Here is a 20,080-nt window from a genome sequence, read left to right as displayed (position 1 = left end):
TATAATATAATATAATATAATATAATATAATATAATATAATATAATATAATATAATATAGATGACATAAAAGTGATTGAACTCTTTAGATGGGAAGGAAATAAGATTTCAGTGCAACCAAGAAAGAAGCCTGCAATGTTTTGAACCTGGGCTAACTTTCAGGAAAAGCCACATGTGAGAGAAGTGCCCTAGGTTACAGAAAGAAATTGAGGAACAAAAACAAACAGAAAAGCGAGGACTCTGGCTAAGTTGGATGGAATTAGGCAACAGAGGGAATATTGTCATCAATGTGTACTGTAGGTCATCTCACCTAGCCCAGGGCTTCTTAAACTTTTTCCACTCGTGACCCTTTTTTGCATTTCAGCAGCATTTATAGGCATTACGTGGCCTGAGGACATACACACTTTGCGCTGCTTTGTGTTCAGAACCAAGGCTGCAGTGAAGTTGCCCAATGCAACACTGGCAAGTGCTAACAGAAACCCTGGATTCATTACACATTTGGGTTTTAATTTCTGGTAGTTGAGCGTTCAGAAACCTTTTACTGTTGCCAGATTTTGGGGTCTCGAGCCACAGTTTAAGAATCACTGGCCTTGGGGTGGCCAGGTAGCACAGCGAGTAAGAGCAATGGCTCCAGTGTTGAGAAGACCTGGAGATCGAATCCCAGGCTCAGACACTTAGCACCCACCCAGAAACACCTGGCCGTGTAACCTTGAGCAAGTTACTTAACCCCAATTGCTTTAGGGGTGGCCAGGTGGCTTAGCAAGTAAGAGCACCGGCTCCAGTGTCGGGATGACCTGGATCAAATCTGGACTCAGATACTCAGCACCACACCCAGAAATAACTGCCTGTGTAACCTTGAGCAAGTTACTTAACCCCAATTGCTTAAAAAAAAAAAAGAATCACTGGCCTAGACAACAAGAATAGCCAAGGAATTCAGGAAACATCATAAGACTGGCATGAAGTCCTTATATAGCAGTGAGGGGGAGCTTCAGTTATTGGATTTCTCCTAGAGCTTGAAGATCAATCTATCATTAAGTATTAAGTTCCTACTGCTAAAGAGACTAATAATTGCTTTACTTGCTACAGTAATGATTTCATCTTACAAAATGTGGAGGAAACAGCAAGGGGAAATTTTATATTCTTATTTCACTGAGATTATTGCAGTGATTTCTTGACTCATCTTCCTCAAATCTCTTCCCTTTCTTGTCCATCCCCCACACAACCACCAAAGTGATTTTCATTAAGCAAGTATTGGATCATGTCATTCTCCTACTTGATAAACTCCAGTAATTCCCCATTGCATCTAGGATCAAATACAGACTCCTCTGTTTAGCTTTTAAAGCTCTTCCCAATCTGGCCCAGTCTATTTTTCCAGTTTCATTGCATATTACTCCTCTTTCACATTTTTCAGTTTAGCCAAACTAAGCCTTCTTTCTGTTCCTCCCACATAACACTCCATCTTCCCTCTCCATGCTTTTACACTGGCCAATTACCATGCCTTGAATGCACCCTCTCCTTACTCCTCCAGTATGGAATATTTCTTTTTTCAGGATACACCTGTTACATCTTTCTCGATTCCCCTAATTGCTAGTTCCCTCCCTCTCAAACTACCTTGTAGATGGCCCAGTGTATAAAGCACCAGTCAAGAAGACCCAAGTTCAAACCCAACCTCATACACTTGCTAACCATATGACCTTGGACAGGTCGGTCACTTAACCTCTGTTGTGTTCTCAAGTGTAAAATGGGGATAGTAATAGCACCTACCCTCCAGGGTTGTTGTGAGGATCAAATGAGATATTTGTGAAGCACTTAGTGCACAGTGCCTGGAATATAGTAGGGGCTATATATATTATATTTATTCTGTATATGTATTGTTGACCTTATGAAAAAGTTTGGTTAAAGGAGACAAATATTGATACACAGTTACAGCATATTTATTCCTTATTCCCTTCAGCTAGAGAAACTTGTACAGGGAGTGCAGGATCTGAGCCCTGACTGATGAACAAAAAGATGAGAGAGCTTAAGTACATTTTAGGACCATCCCAATTCAGGGTGACTGTGTCACACAATTTTATAATCCCCATAAATGTTTATTCATTGCATGTGAAAGGAATTTTCTTAATTGGATAAATGGTAAATAAAATAAAACAAGAGAGTTGAAAAAATGTCAATTGAAATTATGATCCAGGATATCTGTGTTTTCTTTACCATTAACATTCCATAACATATATATATATATATATATATATGTATATGTCCAGAAAAAAATACTAGGATAAGAAAAAGTCCCATCACTAAAGTTAATGTCTTTGAGTTAAGGGTCTCATCCTTAAGGGCCATAAAGTAAGCCTCATCTGCTTTGCTGACATAAGGAGAGCTATTCTCCAAGCTCACTCAGAGAGCAAAGACAAAGCTGGGTCTGTTTGGAATTTATGATCTCAGGATGCCTGTTTTAAATCCTACTTCCAGCCTTATCTGGTCTTTGGAGTTGCTGACACATAAAAAAGGTATTTTTAAGGCAAGGCAAAGCAGTCTGTTTGATTAATTCAGACTTTGGCCAAAATATGATATTTAATGATTATCATTTCCTTTTGGTCAGGATCAAATCTATTAAGATTTTGTTCTTAGACAAAAGAAGGTATGAAAAAAACTCTCTTCTTGGTAGCCTTCCCAATATCCTTATCTAGGTAAATTCAGGTTTTTCCCAATCACTTCCAGAAATAGGGGGCACTAAGGATAATAGTTGAATAGCTGGACATCCCCAGAGATAGGCAGCCACTGCTGCAAGAGGGATCAAGGTAGGGAGCAAAATGGGAATACAGAACAACCAAGTAAAACTAAGCTAAAGCTGCAAAAAGATATAAAGAACCAGTCTTGGGTATGTAAGGGGGCCCAGGGAGGGAGAAATTCTTGTGCAAGCCTGGTAAGGACTCTTGGGAAAGCTGTCTGCATCTGATGTTGTCTTTTTCAGGTCTCTTGGCTCAGATATCCGTTCAGGAGCAGGGGTAATCTTTTAGATGCATAGAGTCCATATCCACAAGCTGGAGTAGTCAGGCAGACCTGGCAGGGGCTCCCAGAAACATGATTTGATCCTAAAGGCACGTAGAAATGGTTTAGTTTCCTAGCCATGCAAGGCTAGGTTCAAACAGTACAATAAGTGGTTCAGTTTTCTAGCTACACAGAGCTAGGCTCAAACAGTACAAGAAAGTTTTTCTCACAGTTTTACAAAATTGCATAATTACATTAAGTCAGATATAGATTAAACTTTTTAGGTGGCTCACAATATACTAGTTTTGGGAAGAGAGATTACATGTCACTAAGTTAACCAAGAAAACTTACATGTGAACCATACAAATCAACAGAATCTTTATTACCAATGTTAATTAACATCAAATTCCTTGTATCCCAGTGATCTATTCCAAATATCCATTTAAACATCACCTTTTGAATCCCAGATGCCTCATGTAGTTATACAATTCAAAAAGGGAGTTCTGCTTCTCTGGTTCAGATCTAGAGTTTCCCAGATAATTCTGACTTAATATATATTAGTACTACCACTTAAATTTGGTTCCACATTTTTGAAACTTCAAAGAGTTTTCAGTTTACTTATTATTTGTTATTATTCCTATCCTTACCTAAATCCTGTACCTGGTATAGGAGTCCTTTAAATGTGAAGATTTATCCAAAAAATGAGTTCATCTACCTTTGAAAATTATCAGACACTTTAATGAAGAAGAAGTAATTTCACTCTTTCTACTACCTTATACAGTCTTTGTGCAAAAATCCAAACTTGAGATCTTATTACCAAACATACATCAAGCTTGAATTTCCATAATAGAAAATTTTTGGAAGCCAATCTTATACATCGGTATATAGTTCTTAAAGGAATCAGTCTGATCCTGTTTCTTTTCTCAAAATTTGCTGTCGTATTTCATTAGACATCTATCACATTACATCTTTCTCTCATTACTTGTTCTAGTCACTTCCTCCTTTGGAGGATGTAATCTCTATATTATTTATTTGGCCATGAATATAACTTTTTGATAAATTTGCTACAAAAGAAAAAGGGGGAGGGTAGTGTCATATAGCTTAATAGAAGGAAAAACTTCCTTAGCTCTGTTTGATTCTAGGTATGAGTCATCTCTGATAAGCAATCATGTAGCCACTAGGTGCTGAAAGCAGGGCTTAGGCATAATCAGGTTGGAGAATTTTCCTCTTCAGAAAGGAAATGCACAGTTGGGAAGTAGAGGCAAAGATTCAGTGTCTAAGGTTGTCTTCAAAACTTTCCCAGGCACATCCACCTTTAGCAGTTCTTGGCCTGCAGCCCATGTCACTCCATCATAGGCTTTTATGACAACTGTCTCTGTAATCAAAGCTTAAAACAATAGTCAATTGCAGTCCCCAAAAGTCTTAAATAGCGAATAAATATAGACTAATATATCCTTCAGATAAGGCTAGCTAAAATTTGATTGAGCTATTATAAAATCAAGCTACAAATCTTCCTGCCTTCTTAAAATACTTCCTCACACTCTAGCAACATACTTAAACCACCCAAAACTGATACAAAAGTATCCAGAACCACTGTCTAGAGACTGGAGGAGCTTGGATAAACCCCTGTTTGTCCCCAAACCTTATCTGCCTTGCATAATTCTAATCAAACCTTTATCTTAATCTCTCAAGCCCATTATCCAGTTTATTCAGTTTTCCTTTACAGTTTTAACCCTAAAACAAGATAGCTCATAAGTTATTATTCTTTTACTAACATAACTGTCCTGTACTGGAATCCTAGCTTAAACAAAGCAAAGAGGCTAACCCCATGGAATGGGAGTGGGAATTTGAAGGTCTTCCCTGCCCCTTAATAGACCTGGGGGGAGTTTGAAGACCTCCCCTGCTGTGAAAGTAAACTCTGCCCCCTGGAGCACAGGAAGTTGGTTGAGAACGAGTCTGACAGTTGGAGACAGTTGGGGACAGCAGAGCTTGTCCGATTAAGGAGGTTCAGGATTCCCATAAACAGAATGCTGGGCACTCCAAGAAAAACCCAAGGCAGTTTCTTTAGAATATTTATTCGAATATATGTATATATAGGCAAGTGAGAAAGAAACCGGAGATAACAGAGTAAGAGGCTTAAAGACAGCAGAGTAAGAGCAACCATGATTAATAGTGGATATACATATTTAAAATCATCACCAATGCAGGGAAGCACCAGCACCTGACCACACAAGCTGGGGAATCCTGGTACAGCCGTCAGGGTCCCGCTCGGGAGCGTCCCACGCAAGACGTCTCCTCCACAGGTGAGATTCCAATTTTGGGTCTGAATCTTACAGTTTAAGTAGTGCTGAGAACAAAGAGGACATACTGCCAGGTGTTTTAACAAGTATCGTATCTGGTGTGAGGCCTGGGACAGAGGCCAATCCCTCTAAGGCCCCCCCAAGAACAATGTTTCCTTGGAATGGCTAGTTCCAGGAGTTGGGCAGTTATCATATCTCTTCTTAAGTACCTGGCCAGGGTCCCAGGAGAGGAGCAGCCCTCAAGTTCTCAGGATTCTCTGTTCTCAAACAGCTCAGGGTAATAGAAAGGTCATATTGAGTTGGGGGCCGTGGTTTGTATAATCTTATTCCTTACACAGGATCTTACCTTGACCCTTCAGAGCTTAGGCAAGGAAATAGTTTTGTGAGTAAATATTGATCTCTCATTAGTTTGTGGGAAGGCTAAAGGATGCTGTGGTTCTCGGCATTATTATGGCTTCTAAATATCTTTGGTACTTCAGTTTACTGGTTTTAGGATTGGGTTTTCTGGTGTCTAAATAAATCCTTCAACTTTATCCTCTATCTGGAGAGTTTGGCATTTTTTGTGATTGAACATCATGTGATACTTATAGTCATGGTCTTGTGATCATGGGCACTGTAAATATTGCATTGGTGCTACACTCCACAGACTGATAAATTTATGTCCTTGTTTGTTGATTCTTCCCTAATTATACTCAGTCTGGAAGAGTGAGATACTTCAGGAATCTAAATCTTTTACTTATATGTTCAATTACAAATGTTAACTTTTGCTTAGGCCATGGAATAACTATAAATTCAGGTTAAAACAGCAAGATCTCTTCTGCTTTACAACTTATTATATTAAATTAACAATAACTCATCTTGAAATTTTAGTAGACCTTAAAAATTATCACATGAGACTTTTCAAAGCATCTTTTCTAAAAATAATTTCCTTTCTTAAAAAAAGTTTGAATTTATCCTGATGTTAAAAAGAATAATCACTAAACCATTATGAAGAAAATTAATTGGAAAGTTTAAATGATATCTTTCTTTTTCCTTAAAGCAAAAATAAACCTTTAAAATTGGAATTCTTTAAACTAAGTTAGTATCTTTGAGTAACATAAATTCCTAGGGTATTATACAGAATTCCTAGATCACAAAATTACTTAGTCAAAAAGGTGTTGAAATAGAATCTCACATTGGTAACAATTAAGAGACTGATCACAGTCACAGTCAGTGTTTTTAAAAGCTATTGCTTTTAGAATCCCTTTAAACAATAGAAACATCTTAAGGTGAGTCTTAAGCAGTTTGCATAAATTTTTGCACATGTTCTAATTCTAGATGAAAAATAATATTATATTTCCAGTAAGATAACACAAAAGAGCTCGTATCTTTTACTAACTACTCTGATCATAGAAATTTGCAATAGAAGGCTGATGACTTTACTTATACAGATAGTTTCCAGGGGCCTTTGCAACAAAATAAGGAGAATTGACATGGACTCCAGGGAAGGGCTGATACTGGTGCCCGAGCCTGCCAACTCCCATACATAGAGTAATCAATGAATGATTTTATGTTTTAGCATTAAAACCAACTCCAAATACTTAGTTAACGATCTTGAAAGTTTCATAAATGATAGAACAGTCTAAACTGAAACTTCCTTTTAAACAAAGACAAACTTGGAAGCTTATGATTTCCCAAATTACAATACTTTAAAATATTACAACACATGGCCAGAGTGTCCCATTCATTATTCTTCTTGTTCCTCTGACAATATAATTCACAATTTAACAATTTTTAGACTGTAAGAGAAACTGCTTCTATTACAACTTAATACAACTGTTTACCAGCAACAATATCATAAACAATTATCATGTTATTGAATTTAAACTTTGAAATTAAACCCAATTAATTACCATTCTGGTGACCTTAATTCAGTTGGGCGTGTTTTCAAATTATTTTACACAGAAACTTCACGTCCAAGTAAAATTCCACATAAAGTTAACGAACATAAAGCAAGCATTTTTTATTAATAATGTGGAAACTATAACTTTAAATCACTATATATTTCTGTAATAGCCATAAATGAACAATCAGATATCATAGTAAATATCAGCTATATTATTGCTACCTGTTTGTAACCCAAGTATAACAGCTTTAAATGATTTTTATAACATAGAAACCTAATTCACATGCAACACAATCCAGATTAAAAATTGCTGTAACACCATTCCTACTTCAAAATGTTTTTTTTCAAATTTCACTAGAAAGAGGACCTTTAGAAACACAATACAATTTTAGAAAGATGGCAACAACATAACAATGAATTTCAAATTACATCAAATGACATAATCTTATCACTCATTGAATTCAAAACCACTTTAAAGTTAGAGAAATAATAATGTTGTATTCAACATATGTGCCAGTATATTATATTAAACATTTTACAATCATTATACCATTTTGATCCCATAACACTTTTTTCTTTTACAAATTCAGGAAACAGGTTAAATAGAGATAAAATTCATTTTTGCAACTAGGACAGAGAAGTGTAGAGTTTACCTGGAGCAGAGGCTGGCTTCCCAGTGATATTTCTTGGAGGCAGGGCTTAGGGAATGTTTCCCACAAGCCTGATCCATCTACCTCTCCCTTTCCAACAACTGCAAAATATACTGAGCTTGGGGTGGTTGCAGCTGCTGGGTTGGGGTGGGCAGATTGTACATGACTTGGGTGACATTTCCAAACCTTGCCTAGAATGGTAGGCTACAAGGTGCCTACACAGGCAGTTAGGTAGGGCTACTGCCAGCCTACAAGTATTATCCCTACAGTTCTGCATTCTCTTCTCTGATCTGGGATGAAAGGAGTTAACAAAAACTTCTGGTTATTAAAGAAAAATCCCCAGACTGAGATACTCTCTTAACTCTGGGGAGGGAGTGGGGAATGCTGAGCAATCTCATTTTGGGGTAGGTGTTTTAACCCAATATAATCAACTTCCAACTTCTTAGTGATTAATTCTTAGAATATGCTAAGATGTTTTTAGCTATATCTAACTTTTCATTGTAATTCCAGGTTGACCAGACCAGAAACTACAAGGAAAAGTGTTTCAAGATTTGTTTGCTTCCCCAGCTGCAGCCTTTAGAAATGTATGGCTACTGCCTGTTGTTTATATCTCACAAGATAACAGACTCATTCACAGCACACATGATACAGACACAGAGACATATCACGTTGACAGAGAAACTGACAGTTCACATACAGATACAAAGTCCACATTTAAACATCAGTGCTGGCAATATGTGTGATCTAAATTTCTGAGATTGGTCTCCAGAGGGGATCTAGCTAATAGAGAGAGATCCCAGGTCCCAGGACTAGCTTAAGGGAATTGTGGACCTTCAACCAAACCAGTGGGAGTCTGTTGGAAGCTGGGAATGGGGAACTTCCCTAACTCCATCAAGGTTAAGACTCCAGGAAAAATGAATTCTGAGGTGCCTGAATCGTTAATTTTGATGAAGTGAGGTGCTGTTCAGTCTATCTCATTCAACAGTTCCAATTCAGTGTCAACAGCACCATAACTGTCGACCTATTTAAAAGTTTGGCTGAAGGAGACAGACAAATATTGATAGTTACAAATATTTATTCCTTATTCCCTTCAGTTAGAGAAACTTGTACAAGAAGTGTTGGATCTGAGTCCTGACTGATAAACAAAAAGATGAGAGAGCTTAAGTACATTTTAGGACCATCCCAATTCAGGGTGGCTGTATCACACAATTTTACAATCCCCATAAATGTTTAATCATTGCATGTGAAAGGAATTTTCTTAATTGGATAAATGGTAAATACAATAAAACAAGAGAGTTGAAAAAATGTCAATTGAAATTATGATCCAGGATATCTGTGTTTTCTTTACCATTAACATTCCATAACATATATATGTCCAGAAAATATTAGGATAAGAAAAAGTCCCATCACTCAAGTTAATGTCTTGAGTTAAGGGTCTCATCCTTAAGGGCCATAAAGTAAGCTTCTTCTGCTTTGTTGACATAAGGAGAGGTATTCTCCAAGCTCACTCAGAGAGCAAAGACAAAGCTGGGTCTGTTTGGAATTTATGATCTCAGGATACCTGTTGTAAATTCTACTTCCAGCCTTATCTGGTCTCTGGAATTGCTGACACAGGAAAAAAGGTATTTTTAAGGCAAGGCAAAGCAGTTTGATTAAAGTTTGATTAATTTAGACTTTGGCCAAATATGATATTTAATGATTATCAATATATAGACATATATATGTAATTGTTGTGTTTCCCATTAGAATTATAAACTCCTTGTGAGTAGGGATTGCTTCATTCATTGTATTTATATCCTCAGCATCTATGTGCATATGTGCCTTATAAATACTTGATTGTTTGACTCATTTCATCATATAGCAAGTTCTAGATATTAACCATATCACAAAAAAAGGCAAAAAAACAGTGAGAAAATTGTATGTCATTTGTACTCAGAGTTCATTCATTCTCTCTCTGGAGGTGGATGAATCCCTTGAAACTAGGTTGGATCATTGTGTTGATCAAAATAGCCAAGTCCTTCACAACTGATCATCATTACAGCAATGCTGTTACTATACACAAGGATCTCCCTGTTTTTTTCACTTTACTTTGCATCAGTTCATATAGGTCTTGCCATGTTTTTTTTTTCCTGAAACCTCCTCGCCTTGTCATTCTTTTTTTTTTTTTTTTTTAAAGCAATTGGGGTTAAGTAACATGCTCCAACGGTGGGGCTGGTGCTCTTACTCGCTGAGCCACCTGGCCGCCCCTAAGCAATTGGGGTTAAGTAACTTGCTCAAGGTTACACGGCCAGGTGTTTCTGGGTGGGTGCTAAGTGTCTGAGCCCGGATTTGATCCCCAGGTCATCCTGACACTGGGGCCAGTTCTTACTTGCTGTGCTACTTGGCCTCCCCGCCTTGTCATTTCTTATAGCCCAATAGTGTTCCATCACAATTATATGATACAACTTGTTTAGTCATTCTCCAACTGATAAGCATCTCCTCAGTTTCCAGTGCTTTGTCATTACAAAAAGAGATGCTATAAATATTTTTGCACATTTAGGTCACTTTCCTTTTTCTCTAATTGCTCTGGGGGTTCAGACCCAGTAGTGGTATTATTGAGTCAAAGAACAGGTACATTTTTATAGCCCTTTGGACATAGTTCCAAATTGTTCTCCAGAATGGTTGGACTGGCTCACAACTTCATCTTTTATTAGTGTGCCTGTTTTCCTTCATCCCCTCAACCATCTGTCACTTCTGAGAAGTGTGATGTAGTACTTCAGAGTTGTTTTAATTTGCATGTCTCTAATCAAGAGTGATTCAGAGCATTTTTATTTGACTATAGCTTTGATTTCTTCTTTTGAAAACTGTTCATATCATTATTATCCATATCATTTATCAATTGGGGAATGGCTTTTATTATTTTGACAAATTTTACTTAGTTCTCTATATATTTGGGAAATAAGACCTTTGTTGAGGAAACTTGGTGCAAATTTTTTTTATATTACTTTATTGTCTACAGTATCTTTTAGCAAAACGTAGTTTCCTTGATTCTTTTAAATTAGGTCTATTTTGGCTTTTGCTTTGTCTGAGATCATGATTTCCACCCGTCTTTTTTTACTTCAGCTGAAGCATAATAGATTGTTCTCCAGCGTTTATTTTAACTCTGTCTTTCAGTTTCAAGTGTGTCTCTTGTAAACAACATAGTGGTTTCTGATTTCTAATCCATTCTTGCTACCTGCTTCCATTTTATTGGTGAGCTCATCCCATTCACAGTTATGATTGCTAACTCTGTATTTCCTTCCATCCTATTTTCTTCTGTTTATCCTTATGATAAGCATCTCTCTATTTTTATCTTGTCCCTCCTCAAAAGTCTTTTTTGCTTCTGATCACTGCCTGGTTTAATACACTCTCCCTTTTATCATTATTATCCCCCCCTCTCCCAATACCTCATCCCCTTCCCCTCCTATTTTCCTATCTGTTAAGATAGGTCTTTGTACCTGAATGAGTACACACACATGCCTGTGTGTGCACACACACACACTTTGTTTTTGTTTTTTGTTGCTTATTTTTGGAGGGGGAAAGGCAGGGCAATTGGGGTTAAGTGGCTTGCCCAAGGTCACGTGGCTAGTACGTGTTAAGTGTCTGAGGCCGGATTTGAACTCAAGTCCTCCTGACTCCAGGGCTGGTGCTCTATTCACTTCACCATCTAGCAGCCCCCACACTTTGTTCTTTAAACCAGTTCTGATGAATAAGGCAAGCATTGCCTGCCACTTTCCAGTTTTCTTCTCTATTGTAAAAGTTCTTCCTTACCTGCCTCTTTTATGTGAGAAAAATTTCCCCATTCTACTTCTCCTTCCCCTTTCTCCCAATGCATCCCTCTTTCTCACCCATTAATTTTTTTTAGATTATCCCAACATAATTGACTCACACTCATGCCCTCTGTCTGTGTAAATTCCTTCTAACTGTCCTAATAATGATAAAGTTCTTAGGAATTACATATATAATATTCCCATACAGGAATATAAATAGTTTAACTTTATTGATTCTCTTTCATATTTACATTTTTATGCTTCTCTTGAGTCTTGTGTTTGAATGTGAAATTTTCTATTCAGCTCTGGTCTTTTCATCAGGAATATTTGAAAATCCTTTAATCAATCAAATATCTATTTCCCCTCTGAAAGATTATATTCAGTTTTTCTGGATAGGTTATTCTTGGTTGTAATCCTAGCTCTTTTGCCTTCTGTAATAATCATATTCTAAGCCCTTCCCTCCTTTAATTGTGGAAGCTGTTAAATCTTGTGTAATCCTAATTGTGGCTCCATGATAACAGAATTATTTCTTTCTAGCTGTTTACAATATTTTCTTCTTGCCATGGGAGTTCTGGAATTTCGCTGTAAGATTGTTGGGAATTTTCATTTTGTGATCTCTTTCAGGAGGTGATCAGAGGATTATTTCAGTTTCTATTTTACCTTCTGGTTCTAGGATATCAAGGCAGTTTTCCTTGATAATTTCTTAAAAGATGATGTTTTAGACTTTTTTCTTTGATCATGGCTTTCATGTAGTACAATAATTTTTTTTTTTTAAGCAATCGGGGTTAAGTAACTTGCTCAAGGTTACATGGCTAGTTATTTCTGGGTGTGGTGCTAAGTATTTGAGCCCAGATTTGATCCCCAGGTCATCCCAACACTGGAGCCGGTGCTCTTACTCACTGTGCTACCTGGCTGCCCCAGTACAATAATTCTTAAATAATCTCTCCTCAATCTATTTTTCAGGTTAGTTGATTTTCTGATAAGAAATTTTTACATTTTGGGGTGACTAGGTGGCATAGTGAATAGAGCACTGATCCTGGAGTCAGGAGTACCTGAGTTCAAATCCTGCCTCAGACATTTATCACTCGATATGTGACCTTGGGCAAGTCACTTACCCGCAATTGCCCTGCCTTCCCCCTCCAAAAAGCCAAAAAATAATTTTTTAATGTTTTGTTCTATTTTTTCATTTTTTAAACTTTGTTTTATTTTTTCTTGGTGTCTCATGGAGTCATTAGCTCTCATACTTGCCCAATTCTAATTTTTAAGGAATTATTTTCTTTAGTGAGGTTTTGTGCCTCTTTTTCCATTTGGCCAATTCTGATTTTTAAGGAACTTTTTCTTCAATGAATTTTTGTTTCGTTTACCATTAGGCTAATTCTGTTTTTTAAGGTAATATTTTCTTCAGTATTTTTTGGTTCCAGTTTTACCAAGTTGTTAATTCTCTTTTCATAATTTTTTTGCAACGCTCTCATTTATTTTCCCAATATTTCCTCTACTAGTCTTATCTCTTGCAACTATCCTTTTCTCCCCACTGACCACCACCCTGGTTCAGACCCCATCACTTCTCACCTAGACCACAGCCTCAGAATTGATTTCCTGCTTCCAGTTGCTCCCCTTTCAAGCCCTTCTTCCACATTAGCTCCCAATCTTCCTGAGACCCAAGCCTGACCATGTGACTTCTTTGCTCAAAAACAAGCATGTAGTCCCATGCTTTCTGTCTCTCTTCAGGCATATATCCTCCATACCTGGAATACAATTTTCCCTTTTGTGAAGTCTTCCCTGATTCCCAAGTATTTCCCCACAATACCCTTCTACCCCATACGTTAATGCACTTTCCCTCTTTAATTGATATTTTACTTACTTATGTAGTAATAATAATAAAGTTAGGTGGTGCAGTGAACAGAGCTCTGGACCTGGACTTGGGAAGACTTGAGTTCAAATACAGCCTCAGACACTTGATGTGTGACCCTTGGCTGGTCTTAGTTTCTCCACCTGTAAAATGGAGATAATAATAGCACCTCTCTCCTAGGGTTGTTATGAGGACAAACTAAGATAATGTTTATAGAGCTCTTCACAAACCTTAAAGTGTTACATAAATGTTAGTTATTATTATTGTCTGCATATATACTATATTTCTCTAGTCAGGTATAAGTTCCATGAGGGTTGGGACTGATTTGTTTTTGTCTTTGAATCAGGGCTTCCTGATTTTAAATCCAACACTCTATCCACCATACAATTATTGGTGAGGTTGTAGAGTATTTTTTGGGCAAGATGGCTCCTGGATGCCCTTTACATTCTGAAGTTCTGTGATTATGTGACTTCCTTGATGTTCAGTTATTTCAGTCGTGTCTGACTCTTCATGACCCCATTTGGGATTTTCTTGGTGGTTTTCCATTTCCTTTTCCAGCTCTTTTTTATTTTTTTTGCTTTTTTTGGAGGGGGGGAGGTAAGGCAGTTGGGGTTAAGTGACTTACTCAAGATCACATGGCTAGTTTTTTGTGTTGTGTTAAGTGTCTGAGGCCAGATTTGAACTCAGGTCCACCTGACTCCAGGGCTGGTGCTCTATTCACTGTACCACCTAGCCACCCCCAGTTCATTTTTTATAAATGAGAAACTGAGGCAAATAGAGTTAAATGACTTGCCCAGGGTCACACAGTTAGTAAGTGTCTGAGGTCATTGATTGAATACATTCTTGAATTGAGGTGGGGATAAGTCTGTTGCTACTCCAGGGCCAGAAATCCTCTACTCCTTTCTGGGGGCTTCTTTTTTCTCCCCTTTTCCTAATTTTTTTAAAATTTATTTTTAGTTTTCAACATTCATTTCCACAAGATTTTGACCTCAAGATAGCGAGCCTACTGAATACCCCTTCCCCCAATCTGCTTCCTCTTATATCCTCCCCCATACTCCCTCTAACTTTCTAGTAGGGCAAGATGGATTTCTATACCCCAGTACCTGTATATCTTATTTCCCAGTTGCATGTAAAAAACAATTTTTTTATTTGCTTTTTGGAGGGAGAAGGTAGAGCTATTGGGGTTAAGTGACTTGCCCAAGTGTCACGCAGCTAGTAAGTGCTAAGTGTCTGAGGCTATATTTGAACTCAGGTCCTCCTGACTCCAGGGCCACTGCTCTAATTCACTGTACCACCAAGCCACCCCCAAAACAAATTTTTTTAACATTTGTTTTTAAAACTTTGATTTCCAAATTCTTTCCCTTCTTCCTTCCTCACCTACCCCCACTGGGAAGATAAGCAATTCAATATAGGTTGTACATTTGTAGTTATGCAAAAACATTTCCATAGTAGTTATATTGTGAAAGACTAACTATATTTCCCTCCATTCAATCCCACCCCCACTTATTTTATTTTCTACTTTGACCCTGTCCCTTTTCAAAAGTGTGTGCTTTTAACTACCCTCACCCCCAATATGCCCTTCCTTTTATCCTCCTCCCTCTTATCCCCTTCCCCCCTTTCCTGTAGGGTAAGATACCCAAATGATTGTGTATGTTATTCCCTCCTTAAGCCAAATTCAATGAGAGTAAAGTTGACCCATTCCCTTTCATCTTCCTGTTCTTCCCCTTCATTGTAACAGTTTTTCTCTTGCTTTTTTTATATGAGATAATTTATCCAAATCTATCTCTCCCTTTTTCCTTCTCTCATTATATTCCTCTCTCATCTCTTAATTTTATTTTTTAGATATCATCCCTTCCCTACAATCTTCATACTGCGAAAAGTCTCAAGAGTTGCAATTATCATTTTTCTATGTAGGAATTTAAGTAGTTCAACTTTAATAAGTTCCTTATGATTTCTTCTTCCTGTTTACCTTCTCATGCTTCTCTTGCTTTTTGTATTTGAAAGTCAAATTTTCTCTTCAGCTCTGGTTTTTTCATCAAGAATACTTGAGAGTAAGGGGTGGCTAGGTGGTGCAGTGAATAGAGCACCAGCCCTGGAGTCAGGAAGACCTGAGTTCAAATATGGCCTCAGACACTTAACACTAGCTGTGTGATGTTGGGCAAGTCAGTTAACCCCAATTTCGAGAATGGGGGGGCGGAGTCAAGATGGCAGAGTAGATACAGGACTTGCATGCAGTTCTGGCTTCCACCTCCTCCGATTCATGTAAAAAATGACTCTAAACAAACTTTGGAGCTACAGAACCCACAAAACGACAGAGAGAAGCTAACCTCCTGCTGATGACAGCCCGGCAGGAAGGGGCCAGCACAGTGCTCTGCAAGCCAAGCCCAGCCTTGCATGAGCTGAAAGTTTTAGCCTCAGGGTGACCACAACCAGCCACTGGCTAGAGGGACTTCAGATCACCAGCAGCTGTGGAGGTTTCCAGAATTATCAACCCATAGATATTAAGGACAAAGTGAGAGGTCAGTGCAGTGTGGATTTTGTGAACCAGGAGTTCGGGAGTGTGGTCAGGCTTTTACCCCCTGGAGGGAAAAGCAGCTGAGGCTCTGCAGGTGTGCAGCCGCCATCATGTGGCTGCTTCAGAGCTCCTGGCCTGAAGATTGTAGGGGGACCAAGGGACCAGTCTGAGGGGTAATCTATCTTGCTTTAACCTGCTTGGATCTGGATCCCTGTCCTGGGGTTCGTGACCAGTTTGTCAGAGCGTGCAGAGGCTTCTGAGAGGGCAGCCAACCTCCAGCAGCTGAGAAAATCCCAGAGATTGGGACAAAGCTCTCTTCTCTGAAAGCAGAGTTCTACTGTGGCAAAAAGCTCAAAAGTCAAGTAATTGAGTGGAAACATGAGCAAGCAAAGGAAGAAAAGCAAACACAGCAATCTGATGACAGACTCCTATTTTGGGGACAAAATGGATCAAAGCATGAAACAGGAGGAAGACAGTGAAGTCAAAACTCCTACACCAAAAGCTTCCAAGAAAAATATGAGCTGGCTACAGGCCATAGAAGAGCTTAAAAAGGATTTTGAAGTGGAGGAAAAATTGGGAAGAGAAATGAGAAAGATGCAAGAAAATTATGAAATGAGAGTTAACAACCTGACTGAAGAAAATAACAACTTAAAAGTAGACTAACTCAGATGAAAAAAGAGGCTCAAAAAGGCAATGAGGAGAAGAAAGCCTTAAAAAGCCAAATTTGCCAGATGGAAAAAGAATCTCAAAAGCTCACTGAAGAGAATCATGCCTTCAGAATTATATTGGAGCAAATGGAAGCTAGTGAATTTATGAGAAATCAAGATATTAAACAGATGCAAACAAATGAAAAAATAGAAGTAAGTATGAAATATCTCATTGGAAAATAGATCCAGGAGAGATAATTTAAAAGTTATTGGACTACCTGAAAGCCATGATCAAAAAAAGAACTTAGAAATCATCCTTCAAGAAATTCTCAAGGAAAATTGCCCTGATTTTTAGAACTAGAGGGCAAAATAGAGGTTGAAAGAATCCACCGATAACCTCCTGAAAAAGATCCCCAAAAGAAAATTCCTCAGAATATTATAGCCAGGTTCTGGAGTTCCCAGATCAAGGAGAAAATATTACAAGCAGCCAGGAAGAAACAATTTGAATATTGTGGAAACACAATCAGGATTACACAGGATCTGGCACCTTCTACACTGAGGGATTGAAGGGCTTGGAATATGATATTCTGGAGGTCAAAGGAACTGGGATTAAAACCAAGAATCACCTACCCAGCAAAACTGAGCATCATGTTTCAGGGGAAAATATGATCATTCAATGCAACAGAGGACTTTCAAGCATTCTTGATGAAGGTTAGCTTCTCTGTGTCATTTTGTGGGTTCTGTTATTTGCCATTTATTTAGCTGCCTTTCCTCCTCAAATATCAAAGAATAAAACTGATGCACTTGGGGAGAAGGCATGCATTGATTCCCAGAAGAATTCATATTTAATTTGTTCACTTGCCTCATGCTTCCAATTACTAAGAAGATTTTAATCTCATTCCCAACTTCATGTGACCCAAAAGGACTACTTATTCACATTGGATTTAAATGTATGTTTACTGAAGCAGATGCAAATTAAAAATCTTGGTTTTGAGGTCCATGGTCTTCACTTCACCGCTTTTTCTACTTTGAAGAAGGGCCCACCCCTTATTCTCCAGGACTAAACACCACAGTGGTCCTTCTTCCTCCCTCTGGCATTTCCTTTTCAGTTTCCCTTTTATCTTTTTTGGGTTGTTTCCCCCTATTCAAATGTAAGTCCTTTGAGGGCAGAGACCCTTTCCCTCCTTGTATATTTATATGCCCAGTGTTCAGTACAGTGTCTGGGACATAATAAATGCTTGTTGACTAGTGTTTCCAAAGAGGTCACAGAGATCACATTAGTGGAAAAATGGTCAAAGAGGAGTGCACAAAATTCCTAATTTTACTCCAGGGTGAGTGAAGATCCTCCACCCCAACTCCTGACAGCATTGACTTGGCTAATTGCCAGATGAAATCTGGAGTATGATTATTTTTTTGCCAGTGTCCTTCCCCAAGTGTGATACTCAGAACTGAACACAGTACTCAAGATGGGAGTCCAAGCAGGAAAGTGGACAGTGGGACTATCACCTCCCTTGACACTGGGAAGCATAGGCTAGCATCCAGGCTGATCCTTGTCTCACCTTCATTGGTTCTTAATAAATGAATCCCTGCTCTTTTTGTATCACATCTTGCTTACATTTTCCCAATATTTCTCCTAGTGTTTCTATATTAAATATTGATTATACTTTCTGAGGATGGGAACTTCCACTGATCATTCATTCTAAGGGATAGGAGAAAGGATATTACTGTCAAAAACTTTAATAATATCAGCACCCTGGGGGAGCATTGTCAAATTGGAGTTGGAGCTACTGGGAGGGGGGTCCTTTGGAATGGGAAAATCTAGAGGGAAAGGGAGAGCTAGTGGGTCCTAGATGGAGGGCAGCAGGGTCCCTATACCAGAACCTAACTTGGGGGGCAGGTGGTGTTGGCCTTTTGAAAGTCCATCCAGATCCAGAGTAAGTCCACGGGCTTGATGGGATGGACAATTGCAAGCTGGTTGAAATCACAGTGTTCGTATTCTCTCCCAAAAAATTGGAAGATATCTAGAGGGCTAGGAGTGGGTTTCACCCTCAAGTGCTGAAGACACAACCCCACAAATACATCCTCCAAGTAGATTGCCTTGATTTTCTGGGCCACTGCCAGGATTTTCACGGCAAGGCTGCCCGACATCACGTAGCCAGCCCCAGCACAGTAGGGTGGGTAGATGGCTCCAGGAAACACCTCTCAGGGCATGTACAACTTGTAGTATGGCTTCCTCATGGGCATCCTGTTCTTATAGATGTAGCCAGTGATGAAGGTTGGATGTGGGGGCCCCTTAGGCTGAAGCATCTGATGTACCAGAAGCTAGGGTTCAGGAAGACATCGCCATCTACCTTGAGCACATACTGGGCAGTTTGGCAGTGGCGGGCCACCCACTCCAGTCCCATCAGGGTCTTGAGAGTTAGGTTACCATAGGTATCTAGGAAGCCCACCTAGAGCAGGTCTTGATTTTTAGCATCCTCCTCTAACAGGTACTGAAGGTGTCTATCTAAGTGGGATGGGAACAGGCCAAGTACAAAGAGGCGACGGATAGTCACACCAGGCATGATGGCTTCATCACCCCATGTGGTCCAGATAGCCTCCCGGGCCTCACTGTCCTGAGGCTGAGTCATCACCAACATCAGCAGGAAAGGGGCAGTATTGCCCTGACACTTGTCTGGGTGGTTGATGAGGACGGGATAAGAATAGTGATATTTCACCACTGCCATGTTTGGGGTCAAAAGCTGTTTTGAGAGTCTCTCCATGGGGCTGTTCAGGGCATCTGGGGCCAAGGTGATTAGGAGTATCGGGGGATATAAGGAGCTCTTGGACTTAAGGTGGAGTTGAGGTCCTGGAGGTTTCAGGGTACCTCACTTAGCCTCTAGGAGCAGTGCCAGCATCACTCCACAGGCTATACCCAGCAGAACCCCCAGCACCAGATGACTCCATGACCACCTCATACCGCTGTAAGTCCTGGGCAGGGAGGAACAAGAGACCACATTATTATAGGTGCTGAGGCTACACCACACCATTCACAACCCCAACTCCCTTTTCCCAGACCAGAAATGTGGAGGGTTGGGCCAGAGTTCCCAAGATATGGATCTGGGAGCAGGAGAGGAGACAACAGATGAATAAGGAAGGAGGTTGAGTATGTGTGAGGGGCCTGGATATGGGTCTTGGAATTTGTTCATTTAACCAGCTCATTAGACCCCACTGGGTTCTCTCCCTCTTCTTTCAGCCTCTCATCCTTTCTCTCTACTCCTCATTAGGAGTAGGAGCTCCCTCTCCCACCAGACTCTACCTAGAGAAAGTTAGAGGGGATCTTTATTCTGTCCTTCACTAGATCATTGACAAGACTAAAGAAATGGTGGGACCCTCAAAAGTTGTTGATCCCGTAGTGAATAGTAGCTCCTCCTCCTCCCAAGTCTAAAAGGGCTGCCATCTTGCCCTCCCTAATATGGG

At 39.2% G+C, this 20,080-nt stretch overlaps 1 pseudogene; it reads right to left on the bottom strand.

Annotated features, from left to right (window-relative positions):
• Positions 1 to 18,502: 18,502 nt before the first annotated feature.
• LOC138157579 (beta-1,3-galactosyltransferase 2-like) lies at positions 18,503 to 19,578 on the bottom strand (annotated as a pseudogene).
• Positions 19,579 to 20,080: the final 502 nt, after the last annotated feature.

The sequence above is a fragment of the Petaurus breviceps genome, unplaced genomic scaffold (assembly GCF_028583685.1).
Source record: "Petaurus breviceps papuanus isolate PSGF00001 unplaced genomic scaffold, PetGlider_PUasm1.0 172, whole genome shotgun sequence".
Taxonomy (NCBI): domain Eukaryota; kingdom Metazoa; phylum Chordata; class Mammalia; order Diprotodontia; family Petauridae; genus Petaurus; species Petaurus breviceps.
Note: the sequence above shows the minus strand (reverse complement) of the source record. Positions and strands in the feature narration are given on the sequence as shown.